The sequence below is a fragment of the Leucoraja erinacea genome, chromosome 4 (genome assembly GCF_028641065.1).
Source record: "Leucoraja erinacea ecotype New England chromosome 4, Leri_hhj_1, whole genome shotgun sequence".
NCBI lineage: Eukaryota > Metazoa > Chordata > Chondrichthyes > Rajiformes > Rajidae > Leucoraja > Leucoraja erinaceus.
The window spans coordinates 63,500,461-63,513,765 of NC_073380.1; positions in this window are offsets into that span (position 1 = coordinate 63,500,461).

Here is a 13,305-nt window from a genome sequence, read left to right on the forward strand (position 1 = left end):
TCAATTTAAGCACTGGCCAGGCAAATTATTTGATAGAAATAATTATATAGTGAAATATATAGTGGAACTAAGCCAGCATAGCTTGGTTACTGATAATACTCGGATGAATCTAACATGTGGCGAAAAATAGTTAATTTCGCTGTTCATGTAGCTGAATCATATTATCAGCATTGCAAGACTTGTCAAAGAAAAGAGGGCATAACTTTATGGTGAGAGGGGCAAAATTGAAAGGAGATGTTTAGGGCACGTTTTTTTACACTGTATCTGGTGGGTATCTGGAACGCGCTACCAGGTGGTAGAGGCAGATATGACAGTGAGGGAGGGGGAAGAACAATGGAAGACCCGGCGTGGGGGGGGACTGCCGTGAGGGAGGGGGAGTGGGAAAATAAAGGAGGAACCAGCGTAATTTGTAACTTTGTCAGTGCCATAGGTGGCCACTATTTGCATACCTTGGGGATGCAAGCGAAGAATTTCACTGTGCCTTGCCACATGTGACAATAAAGTATTCTGTTCCATTCCATCCATTTGATAGTGGCATTGAGAGGCTTTTAGATAGGCACATGGATATGCAGGGAATGGAGTGATATGGATGATGTGCAGTCAGAGGATGATGGCACAGTCATTATTGGCCGAATTGCAGTGTTGTAATGTTCATGGCAAGTCTGTTACTTCTGTTAAGGATGAGACATATATGGATCTGACAGATTGGCAGTCAGTTTCTATCTCAGATTTTGCTCTGTTTTCCAATGTTAGGGCTCTTGCATTACAGGATTTGTCCAGAATTGTACAATGAGTGTTCATCTGTTCACAGGGCAACTCAGTTGCACGGCAGTTGTGTTCTTAAGATATACTTACAAGCTGGCCATCACAAACACAGAAATATCACGGGAAATTGATTTTAAACCCTTAATAGAATAAATCTTCTGTTAATTTAATCGCAATAACCTTTAACACAGAAACATCCCTGCATGGGCTTTTCAAAGCAGGTTTTGTAGTAAACCCCATAAAGGGATATTTGAACAAATGAACAATTATTTGGCTGAATGGTATGTCAAGGATGAAAGCGAGGTGACTTTAGTGAGGGAATTCCATATAGAGTCACGCAGCATTCAGCATAAAAACAGACGCTTTGTGCCAACGTCAATGCCGATCAGGATGCCCCATCTACATGTCCCACCTGCCTACATTTGGGCCATATCCTTCTAAACCTTTGCAATCCATATAAGAAAAATCTTAGGGCCTTGCTACTTGAAGACACGGAACATTTAAATAGAGGCTGATTTGTGGAGTATACTTATCTTAGAGCGCTATGGAAATGTTTATATACTTGTATTGCACGTTCTGGCTGCTGGCAAATTAATTTCAATGGGTGCATTTGAGGAATAAAATTGACCTTGACTTTGACTTTGAACTGAGAGAGGTTGCCGAGGTGGGAAAAGGCCACACAGAGATTCACAAACAGAGATGAGGGTTTTAAAAACAAAATGTTACTTAACCAGAAACCAATGTAAGTTTACACAATGTGGACACGATGTGTGTGTTTTAGAGTCAGCCGTTTTCCCCACTCCCTCTGTATGTCTTACACACTAATGCACAGAAGAGAAGGGGCTTGCAATGTGCTGCCTAGTAATGTACACTGTATAGATGAATGCCACATCCCTGATATTAGTCATATGGGTTGCGGCCAGCAGATAGCATGGCTCGTTCAAGCAAACGCGGGCCGTTGAACACTTATAGAAACATAGAAATTAGGTGCAGGAGTAGGCCATTCGGCCCCTCGAGCCTGCACTGCCATTCAATATGATCATGGCTGATCATCCAACTCAGTATCCCGTACCTGCCTTCTCTCCATACCCCCTGATCCCCTTAGCCACAAGGGCCACACCTAACTCCCTCTTAAATATAGCCAATGAACTGGCCTCAACTACGCTCTGTGGCAGAGAGTTCCAGAGATTTACCACTCTCTGTGTGAAAAAGTTATGAGACCTACTTCGTCGTTACATTAATGGGACATAATACATACCAATTATGGTGGCCACAGTGTGGGACCACCATCCAATTCTTTCTGGATGTGTGCTTGCTAAGAAGTTATTAAAGATCGTAAAAGGGATGCACTATATGGATATTTGTCAAAGATCACCTGATATAGTTGTGTGACTCGTGCACTGCATTATGTGGGCTGCTTCAAAGATATCCACCAAGACAAACAGAAGCTATGACAAGAAGATTGTAAATGAGATGAAACACAAATTATGGTCTGTCTGCTGGTCTTTCAGTATGAGTAGTTGTCTGCAACCCATCATTGCAGGCTGACATATTGCAGGATTTAAGAAACATGCTAAGCTACAGGGAAAGACCCTGTGACAAGGTTCTCTGAGAGGCTGTGTAAAAACCTCCCCGAGTTATCACTCATAAAATATGCGCAGCAGAAAAATTAATACCATGCTGATATCATGTAAATCTTGTAAGCGAATGAGATGGTCAGACTCGTACTGTAAATGGCAACTTATGAATGGACTGTTTTGTATTCATACACATTTTATGAATAAAAAGTGTATATTTGCAACAACAAATATCCCCAATAGTGCTTGCTCTCCCTCACACCATCCACTGCCCCTCCTTCCAGTTTGTGACTCTCATCCCTCACACTTCATCAACATGGTGATGCGGTTCTTTGTTGAATGTTATCGCTGTTCCACGAACCAAAATGTTATATTTAAAAAGCAAATCATCAAGTGGAGAAACACAGCAGATGTGAGTAATCTGAATTAAAAAAGAATGTAGTGGAATTACTCAGCAGATACAATGCATTCAGAAAGTATTCAGACCCCATTACTTTTTCCACATTTTGTTACATTACAGCCTTATTCTAAAATAGATTACATTCATTTTTTTAATCATCAATCTACACACAATACCCCATAATAAAAAGCGAACACAGGTGTGTAGAAATTTTTGCAAAGTAATCAAAAATAAATAGTGAAATATCACATTTACATAAGTATTCAGGCTGTTTACTCAGTACTTTGTTGAGGCACCTTTGGCAGCTATTACAGCCTCAAGTCTTCTTGGGTATGATGCTACAAGCTTGGCACACCTGTAGTTGGGGAATTTCTCCCATCCTTCTCTGCAGATCCTCTCAAACTGTCAGGTTGGATGGGGAATGTCGATGCACAGCTATTTTCAGGTCCCTCCAGAGATATTCGATCGGGTTCAAGTCCGGGCTCTGGTTGGGCCACTCAAGGACATTCACAGCCTTGTCACAAAGCCACTCCTGCTTTGGCTTGGCTGTGCGCTTAGGGTCATTGTCCTGTTGGAAGGTGAACCTTCCTCCCAGTCTGAGGTCCAGAACACTATGGAGCAGGTTCTGAAGAAGGGTTTCGGCCCGAAACGTTGCCTATTTCCTTCGCTCCATAGATGCTGCTGCACCCGCTGAGTTTCTCCAGCACTTTTGTCTACCTTAGGTTTTCATCAAGGATCTCTCTGTACTTTGCTCTGTTCATCTTTCACTCAATCTTGACTAGTCTACCAATTCCTGCTGCTGAACAACATCCCCCCTACCAAGCACTGGGCAGAAGCGGTGGAAGATAGTGGCCTTCAAATGGGGATGGTTGGAGAAAGCATCCTGCTTGTCTGCTAGATTTTCACTTACTGTAACTGCAGGAAAAATGTTCCCGATGTTGGGGAGTTCAGAACGAGGGGTCACAGTTTAAGAATAAGGGGTAGGTCAGTTAGGACTGAGATGAGAAACTTTCTTCACCCAGAAAGTGTGAATCTGTGGAATTCTCTGCTACAGAAGGCAGTGGAAGCCAATTCACTGGATGTTTTCAAGAGAGAGTTACATTTACTCTTGGGGCTAACGAAATCAAGGGATATGGGGAAAAAACAGGAAAGAGGTACAGAGTTTAGATGAACAGCCATGATCATATCAAATGGCAGTGCTGGATCGAAGGGCCGAATGGTCTATTCCAGCACCTATTTTCTATGTTTCCATGCTTGAGTATATGGCAATAAATCTCGACCACTTAATTTTGAAGCATTCATGCATGGTGGAGGTATAATGTAGTCATAGTATGATACAGTGTGAAAACAGGCCCTTCGGCACAACTTGCCCACACCCGCCAACATGTCCCAGCTACACTACCTGCTTTTGGTCCATTTTTCTCCAAACCTGTCCTATCCAAGTATCAATTGTTTCTTAAATGTTGGGATTGTCCCTGCCTCAACTACCTCCTCTGGCAGCTTGTTCCATACACCGACAATCCAGTGTGTGGAAAAAGTTTCCCCTTAAAAAGTCACCTCTTGAAAATACTTCAAACAAAAAACATTGAAATCATACTTCTACAATGCACTAAAACATGATTTTAATACATCAAATTTTAAAAATTCCCTACCGTGGGAGGGGGGACACCTCCTTCCAACACCCTCCCCTCACTTGGTTGCTTCACTCCCTCGCTGGTTACCCCCAAGGCCAGTGATCAGTGATCGTTCAGCCTCCCCACTTTCAAAAACACTCTGTGGCCCCTGTTTCAGACAGAGAGCACTGCCAGATGTGAGCGGGGAAATGAGGCCTGTTGTCCATGATGTCTGGATCCCAATGCTCAGCATTTCCTGTTTTGGAGTTTGCTAATGTTATTGATTTGTAATTGGCCTGATTTGTAATTAGTTGACAAAACCTTAATTTATCAATCTGGAATATCCAGTGGGATGGGATAAGTGTAATATTAAAATGACATGCAAGGTGTCAGGCTGTCTGTCACAACATACAACCCTGATAACTCATTATTTCCTTCAGTTAAATATTGGGAAGGTAGCACTATTGTCATTTGCCACTCAACTATTATGTTTTTTTACCACATTGACTATTTCTAACCCCCCCCCCCACACCAAATTCCTTTGACAGGTTGAATAGAAATGTCTCCAATTCTCGTTGTTTTATTAATTGAACACGTTGGTGAACATCCTCAAGGAGTGTAATCAAATGAAACTGATTCAGATGCGATGTTTAAGAGCTTGTTCAAAGAAGGGGCATATTTTAAAGGAGTGACAGAGATACTTGCAAGGGAATGTGGGAGGAGGTTATAATTTGTCTTTAGTTTTGGTTTGAACCAGGACATAAATGATTCAAAGTTTAATATAGTAATTGTGCTGATACCGACTCCAACCAACCACGTAATGAACATCACCCATTCCGGAGGTTTTATTTTTCTGATGCCATTTAAACTTCATTTGGATTTCAATCACTTCAATGTAAAAGTAATTGGGAATGGGGAGCATTAGAACAAAAAATTGCCCTTGGTACATATTAACTGTAATATAATAATGTATGTAGGTTGGTAGGTGCAATCAAAACAAATATATTTTTATCATTGTTGTGTTATGAATACCACAGAAAATATTATGTACTCTCAAAATCACATACAATAGAATAATATTGCTTACATTTATAGTTATTGGACTTTGAATTTTGGAAAAGTCCCAGCTGAGAGGAAGACAGCAAAATACTGAAAACATTGGGGGTGAAAATGACTTCAGGACAGTTTGTTAGGAAAATGAAGGAAATTGTAACAGAATACCTATACAGCTGAGTGAATATAATTTTATGGATGAGAAATTGTGTTCAACTATTTGATGACTTCTTTGACAAAGTAACTAGCATGTTAGATAACAAGGAAGCCAATTTTACAAAATTTGGTCCACGAAGAGTCCCATAAATGATTACCACATTAGATAATCTCCTGTGGACTTGAAAGTAATAGGTTAAGTCCAGGGGGTCAGATATGGGGCTTTATGTGAGGGCCAGATATATTGTCAGTGCAGAGGGGCTAGGAGCAAGGCCAAGTGTGCATCCAGAGTCAAGGTCTGGAATAGTACTAGGTGTGCAGTCAAAACTGGGACAATGGAGTGTTGAGCACTGGGAACCTTCAGCAGCTATGGTCAGGTTAGAATAGGGGGCCAGGTGTAAGGCTGGATTTAGGGTCAGGAATGAGAGAAGGTATGCAACTGTAGTCAGGATCAGGAGTAGTACCCAGTGTGCAGTGAGACCCAGGTTGGTCAACATGGGCCAAGTGTTTGATTATAGTCTGATTTCCATACATGAATACACTAAGGTCATTCATGTGCTGCACCTGTTGATCAAAGCCTGGCTCTACTGTGGAATGTAATTAGGAATATAATTTAGCCTAATCTTATTCATAGCTAATCCAATTTAAAGCATAAATATTGCATTCAGTTGTAAGTTAAAAGACTCGCTACAGTATGCACCAGATTGCACAATTTCAAGCTGAAAATGCAAAGGTTCCGTACCAATGGGAGGGGTATCATCCGGCTTGGTCTCTCGCTATTTCTCACTCCCAACTCTCACTCAATGTTGGCAGCCCTGCCATCAGGTTCTTGGTCACCTCCCTGACCAAAATCCTTGGTCCTGGTGGTTCCAAAGTTCTTCCATTTAAGAGGTCAATTTGCACTTCGGGACCTGCAATGCTGCAGAAATTGTTTTATCCTTTCACCAGATCTGTGTCTAGACACAATCCTGTTTCGTAGGTCTGCAGACAATTCCTTCGGCTTCATGGCTTGGTTTTTGCTCTGATATGCACTGTCAACGGTGGGACTTTACATAGACAGGTGTGTGCCTTTCCAAATCATGTCCGATCAATTTAATTTACCACTGGTGGACTCCAATCAAGTTGTAGAAACATCTCAAGGATAATCAATGGAAACAGGATGAACCTAAGCTCAATTTTGAGTGTCATAGCAAAGGGTCTGAATACTTGTTTAAATGTGATATTTCATTTATTTATTTTTAATTACTTTGCAAAAATTTCTAAGCACCTGTTTTTGCTTCATTCGGGGGTGTTGTGCATAGATGAAAAAACATGAATTTTATCAATTTTAAAATAAGGCTGTAACGTAACAAAAAGTGGAAAAAGTGAAGGGGTCTGAATACTTTCTGAATGCACTGTAGCTCAGTAGCTGTGGAGAGACGAACAGAGTTAATGTTTCAGGTTACACAAAAAAGCTGGAGAAACTCAGCGGGTGCAGCAGCATCTATGGAGCGAAGGAAATAGGCAACGTTTCGGGCCGAAACCCTTCTTCAGACTATCTAATGTTTCAGGTTGATGCACTTTAATCAGAAACTTTCATCATACTAATGTAAATGTATTGTAAATGCAGTGTAAACCCTATCCCCAGCTCAACGGATGCTGCCTAATTTGCACTATATTCTGTCTTTATTATTCCTATGTTTATCTTTGGCTCTGACCAGTAGGACTGAAATGAATTCCTTGATAAAGCAGGAGACTAATATGAAGTCAGAACACTTCTTGTACAAGTGTTGGCTGCTCTTGCTTGCATAGAAGGGAAGAATAATGCTTATCTCTTTGATAGTAAATGCCCTTCCCGTGCACTGAGAGATCCTGGGTAATTGTTTGACAGCAGCTAGACCTGTGGACTTCGACATTTGTGCCACAATATTGTCATTTACAAGTGCCCTGCCACTTATTTGAGGGCAGTTCTTATTTCATCAGAGGCCTGCAAACACGAGACTGAATTTGATGCCTGCTGTTACAAGAACTCTTGAGAGGAGGCTGGTGGCAAGCTTAGTGAGAAATCGTATCTGTGGCAATTGATTTATTTTACCTGCATTTATTGGTGAAATGACATGGTGAATTGATAATTATAGAAGCATCAAGCGACATCTTGTGGTGAAATGTAGAAGTTCAGTAAATGATTACACTGACACGGTTTCAACAAATTATGAGTTGCTTTGCTTACTTATGTGAAGCTGGTATACGTTATTATTCTTTTACACACAACGCGAACTGACTGAATAAAACTTAAGCATTAAAATCATAAATATCTTAATTATAGGTATCTAATATCTGTATTCCTGAGCCCTTTTTAGAATAGAATTGTTGAGCTTCAGATTTATATCATCCTTAGATCCCATTGAATCTTTCTATTAATCACTTTCTTTCGTTAATTCATTTTGTATGCGAACTGGGGATTGCTTGTTAGGGTTTATTGTTCCATCCCCAATCGCATTCTATATGATAGACACAAAATGCTGGAGTAACTCAGCGGGTCGGACAACATCTCTGGAGAAAAGGAATAGGTGATGTTTTGGGTCGAGACCCTTCTTCAGGCTGAAGAAGGGACTCGTCCCGAAACATCCTCAGTCTGAAGATTTCTCAACCTTTTTACCCTTGCGGAACCCTTGAAATAATTTTCATGTCTCAGGGAATCCCTACATAAAAATTATTATCTGCCCCCAGGATGAGGCGTTCCACACCAGGGCATCTGAAATGTCCTCATTCTTCAGCGTACGGGGGTTCCCCTCCTCCACCATAGATGAGGCTCGCACCAGGGTCTCTTCCACATCCCGTAACACTGCTCTCTCTCCCCATCCCCCCACTCGCAACAAGGGCAGAGTCCGCCTAGTCCTCACCTTTCACCCCACCAGCCGTCACATACAACAAGTAATCCTCCATCACCTTTCGCCACCTCCAATGTGACCCCACCACTCGCCACATCTTCCCATCTTCCCCTATGTCTGCCTTCCGCAAAGACCGCTCCCTCCATAACTCCCTTGTCAATTCTTCCCTTCCCTCCCGTACCACCCCCTCCCCGGGCACTTTCCGTTGCAACCGCAAGAGATGCAACACTTGTCCCTTTACCTCCCCCCTCGACTCCATTCAAGGACCCAAGCAGTCGGTCCAGGTGCGACAGAGGTTCACCTGTATCTCCTCCAACCTCATCTATTGCATCCCCTGCTCAAGATGTCAGCTGATCTACATCAGTGAGACCAAGCAGAGGCTGGGCGATCGCTTCGCCGAACACCTCCGCTCGGTCCGCAATAACCAACCTGACCTCCCGGTGGCTCAGCACTTCAACTCCCCCTCCCATTCCCCATCCGACCTCTCTGTCCTGGGTCTCCTCCATGGCCAGAGCGAGCAACACCAGAAATTGGATGAACAGCACCTCAGGATGCAGACTCCACCTTGGGGAGTCTGCATCCTGCGGGCATGAACATTGAATTCTCCCAATTTTGTTAGCCCTTGCTGTCTCCTCCCCCTCCTCAGCCCTTGGGCTGTCTCTTCCCATCCCTCAGCCCTCGGACTCCTCCTCCTCCTTTTTCCTTTCTTCTCACCGCCACCCCCCATCAGTCTGAAGAAGGGTTTCGGCCCGAAACGTTGCCTATTTCCTTTGCTCCATAGATGCTGCTGCACCCCGCTGGGTTTCTCCAGCATTTTTGTGTACCTTCAATTTTCCAGCATCTGCAGTTCCTTCTTAAAAATTATTATGTATCTTTATTAATCTCTTTCTTTCTCTTTCATAAACTTAAGGTTCATAAGGCAAACATAATATATTTTTCTTAAGGTAGACAAAAATGCTGGAGAAACTCAGCGGGTGAGGCAGCAACTATGGAGCGAAGGAAATAGGCAACGTTTTGGGTTGAAACCTTTCTTATAACTGGTTTAAGCAAAAAATAACTTACGTTTATTGACAATGCAAAAACAATAACTGAAATCGAACTGCTTGCTCAAAACTGAAGCAAATAAAGGCAAACAGAAGAACTACTCTTGGAGGAGAGAGAGAGAGAGAGAGAGACAGTGAAAACAACACACACAAACTTTTCATAAACTAACAAAAACATACATAAATAAACGTTTCATAAACTAACTAAAATAAACATGAACATATTTACATTTATAAAATTCATATAGCATCCCTAAATGATGGGTAAAAATTACTAAATCATGTTGGTGAATGGGGGTCTGTACCTGCACGCCAGGAAGCTCAGGCAGGAATGATGGAGACCATGCATGCATCTGTACTCGAGTGAGTCACTTATTACACCAATCCGTCATGTACAGCTCCTGTCTACTGACCACTAAAGGCCGTTTCACACTGGCGCTGTATAGACGTCGCTAAATATGATGTAACTAAATATGCTAAATAGATGTCGCTAAATATGCCGTACGTGTATAATAAAATAACGAATATGAAATTAACATAAAAATGACTCCAAAATACATTTACATATGATTAGCCTATTTATCACTATTTCCCTCGGAACCCCTAGCGACCTCTTGTGGAATCCTAGCGTTGAGAAACGCTGATCATGACCTACTCTGCTTCTCCAGAGATGCTGCCACACCCAGTTACTCCAGCATTTTGTGTCTATCTTCGGTGTAAACCAGCGTCTGCAGTTCCTTCCTCCACTCTCGAGATGACGATGGTCTAGCCACCTCCTTGAATGTTGCACCCTTCTATTTTGTAGGGAGTTCCTGGCTATGGACCCAGTAGTACAGTGACGCAGCTGGAAGGGGTTCTGCCTCAGAGTTTCAGTGATCAGATTCAATCATGACACCTGGTACTGACTACATGGAGTTTGCATGTTCTCCTTATGATCATATGGTTTTCCCCTGGGTTTTCCTGTTTCTTCCCACCTCCAAGCCCAGAGGGTTGTAAGGTTCATTGGACACAGTAAATTGACCCTTGTGTGTTATGAGTGTTAGAATCTGGGGGGGGCAGAGGGGAAATAAATGGCAATATGTCGGGAATAGGTTATTGTGAATTGAGGTGGAGGAATGGGGTTTCTTATGAGCAGCATAGGCTTGATGGGCTTCTTCACTAGTGTGAGAAAATATGGAAGCTTTTCACTGTACCTCAGTGCACGTGACAATAAACTAAACTAATCTAAACTAAACACCATTGATTGTCACCATAGAGAGAGATTGGATTCACGCACCAATTGGGCAGTTTTTAGAAAAATATTCCCAGCATCATTGACAATTTACGGAAATCCATGAAAAAATATTTTTTACTCTCTCCTATCAACCACAGAATTAAATGTGTAAATACATAACAAAAAGAAAGTAACACTTTTAATTTCTTTTCCTTATTGATATAATCTCACATATTCTAGCTGCACTCAATTTACTCATTCATCTATATTCTGCCGTCTGTTCATGTTCAAGTTCCATTTATTGTCACGTGCACCAATACAATGAGATTTGAGTTACCATACAGCCATACGAATAAAAAAGAACACAATACACGATAGAATTTAACATAAACATCCCCACATAGCGGAATCAACGTTTTCCACTGTGAGGGAAGGCAATAAAGTTCCGTCAACTTCCTCTTTGTTCATGTTCAAGTTCCAAATTTATTGTCACGGTGCACCAATACAATGAGATTTGAGTTTACCATACTAGCCATACGAAGATGAAAAAAGAAACTTACAAAATACACGATAGAATTGTTATGTTACATAAACAAGGGGTCCCAGGATAGGGGAAATCCTTTAAAACGAACTTTTTTCCAGTGGTGAATCTGAACTCTCTGCCACAGAGGGTAGTTGAGGCCAGTTCATTGGCTATATTTAAAGTGTGGCCCGTCTAAACAGGGGGTATGGAGAGAAGGCAGGTACGGGATACTCTTTGTTCAGCCATGATCATATTGAATGGTGCAGGTCGGGCCGAATGGCCTACTTGCACCTAATTTCCTATGTTTTCTGCGGGGCCTTTAGTCGCTACGGACGGGCCCAATGTACAGGCCCTCTAGCCGGGATGATGGAACTGGCGTCGGAATGAAAGAGCACACTCAGCGGCTTGGAGTTTCCGAATCGGCCACTTCCTACTGGAGACCACGGCTCCCGAAATCCACAGGCTGAGCTGGGTGAAGATTCAACGCTGGCGATTCGCGACAAAAGATCCCAGGACTCCGTGATGCTAAAGTCAGCATCGCCCGCGACTGGAAGCTCTGCAGACCACAGCTCCACAGTGTTAAAGCAGCAGGCCCAACACTCCGGACCTTCAACACAGCGATCCCAGGTAAGGCATCGTCCCGATCCGCAATGGAATTCAGTGTTGCACCACTGCTGAAACTCCGGCCGCTCTGGTCATTAAGCAAAAGCAAATATGGAAATAGGCAAAAATCCTCAGAAAACTACATTATATTCGAGGGCTTGATATTAACTAACAGATTGACAGCGAACATTCATAGTGAGGACTGATGTTAGACAAGGCTGTGTCATTGAACTAAAAACAAAATGCTGGAGGAATTCAGGGGATCAGGCAGCATCTGTGGGGGGAATGGACATACAGTGTTTTGGGTCAGGACCCTTGTTCAGTCTTTCCCCCTCAGCTTTAGGGGGGGGGAAAACTGGGGCAGGGGAATGCCTGACAAGTGATAGGTGGATACAGATGAGGTGGGGGTCGATGGGCAGATGGGTCGAGTAAGTGACCGAGGTGAGTGATGAACAGATGAACTTCATATTTTAATCCTCCACTTCTTTTACTATCTGGGTGCCAGATAGTAAAAGAAGTGGAGGATTGAAATATGAAGTCTCCGGGAAGGATATGGATTGAAATGGAGGAGAAATGATGAAAGGGAAATATGGGAGATGAATAGATGGAGGATGGGAAAGCAGCAGGGTGATTTTGGTGGCGGCAGATGCTCCCATTGGGCTGCGGCTGATCACAGGACCCGATGGACTGCAGACTGCAGGGGGAAACCGCCGAGCCGGACTCACGTGGACAAACAAAATATGTGATGGACCTGTCCTGCTGAGTTACTACAGCAATTTGTGTCTCATATTCTAAGGATAAATTCCCGATCTTCCAATCTACCTCATTGCAGCCCCTGCATTTTTAAAAAATCTACTCTTGCTTTGTAGCTGCAACACTATATTCTGTACTCTGTTTATTTTCTCATTTGGTCTACCTGATGTGCTCATATATGGTACGGCTTGCCTGGATAGCACACTAAACAAAATGTTTCACTCTACCTCTCTACACTTGTCAGTAATAAACACATAATAATATCAATACCAATGCTGCCACAACCAAAGCCTCCTAAACCACTGAAAGGATAGGTAAACCAATGGCAGTGCCCTCTCCCAATTCAACATCACCACTTGAATCAGTCACCCCCATTGGGCAGGCAGTGTTCCCCAATAGATATGTGTAGGAAAGTACTGCAGATGCTAGTTTAAATCGAAGGTAGACACAAAATGCTGGGGTGACTCAGCGGGACAGGCAGCATCTCTGGAGAGAAGGAATGGGTGACAAGAAGTAGGGTCTCGACCCGAAACGTCACCCATTCCTTCTCTCCGGAGATGCTGCCCGCTTAGTTACTCCAGCATTTTGTGTGTACTTTCCCCAATAGATATTCAGTTCTGACTCTGTTCTGGGAAGAGATTACAAAGAAGATAAGGAAAAGATTCAAGGATATATCAATATCCCCTTAAAGAAAAGGAACATTGTCACTGACTCTCTGCAGCGCACAGAATGCTGC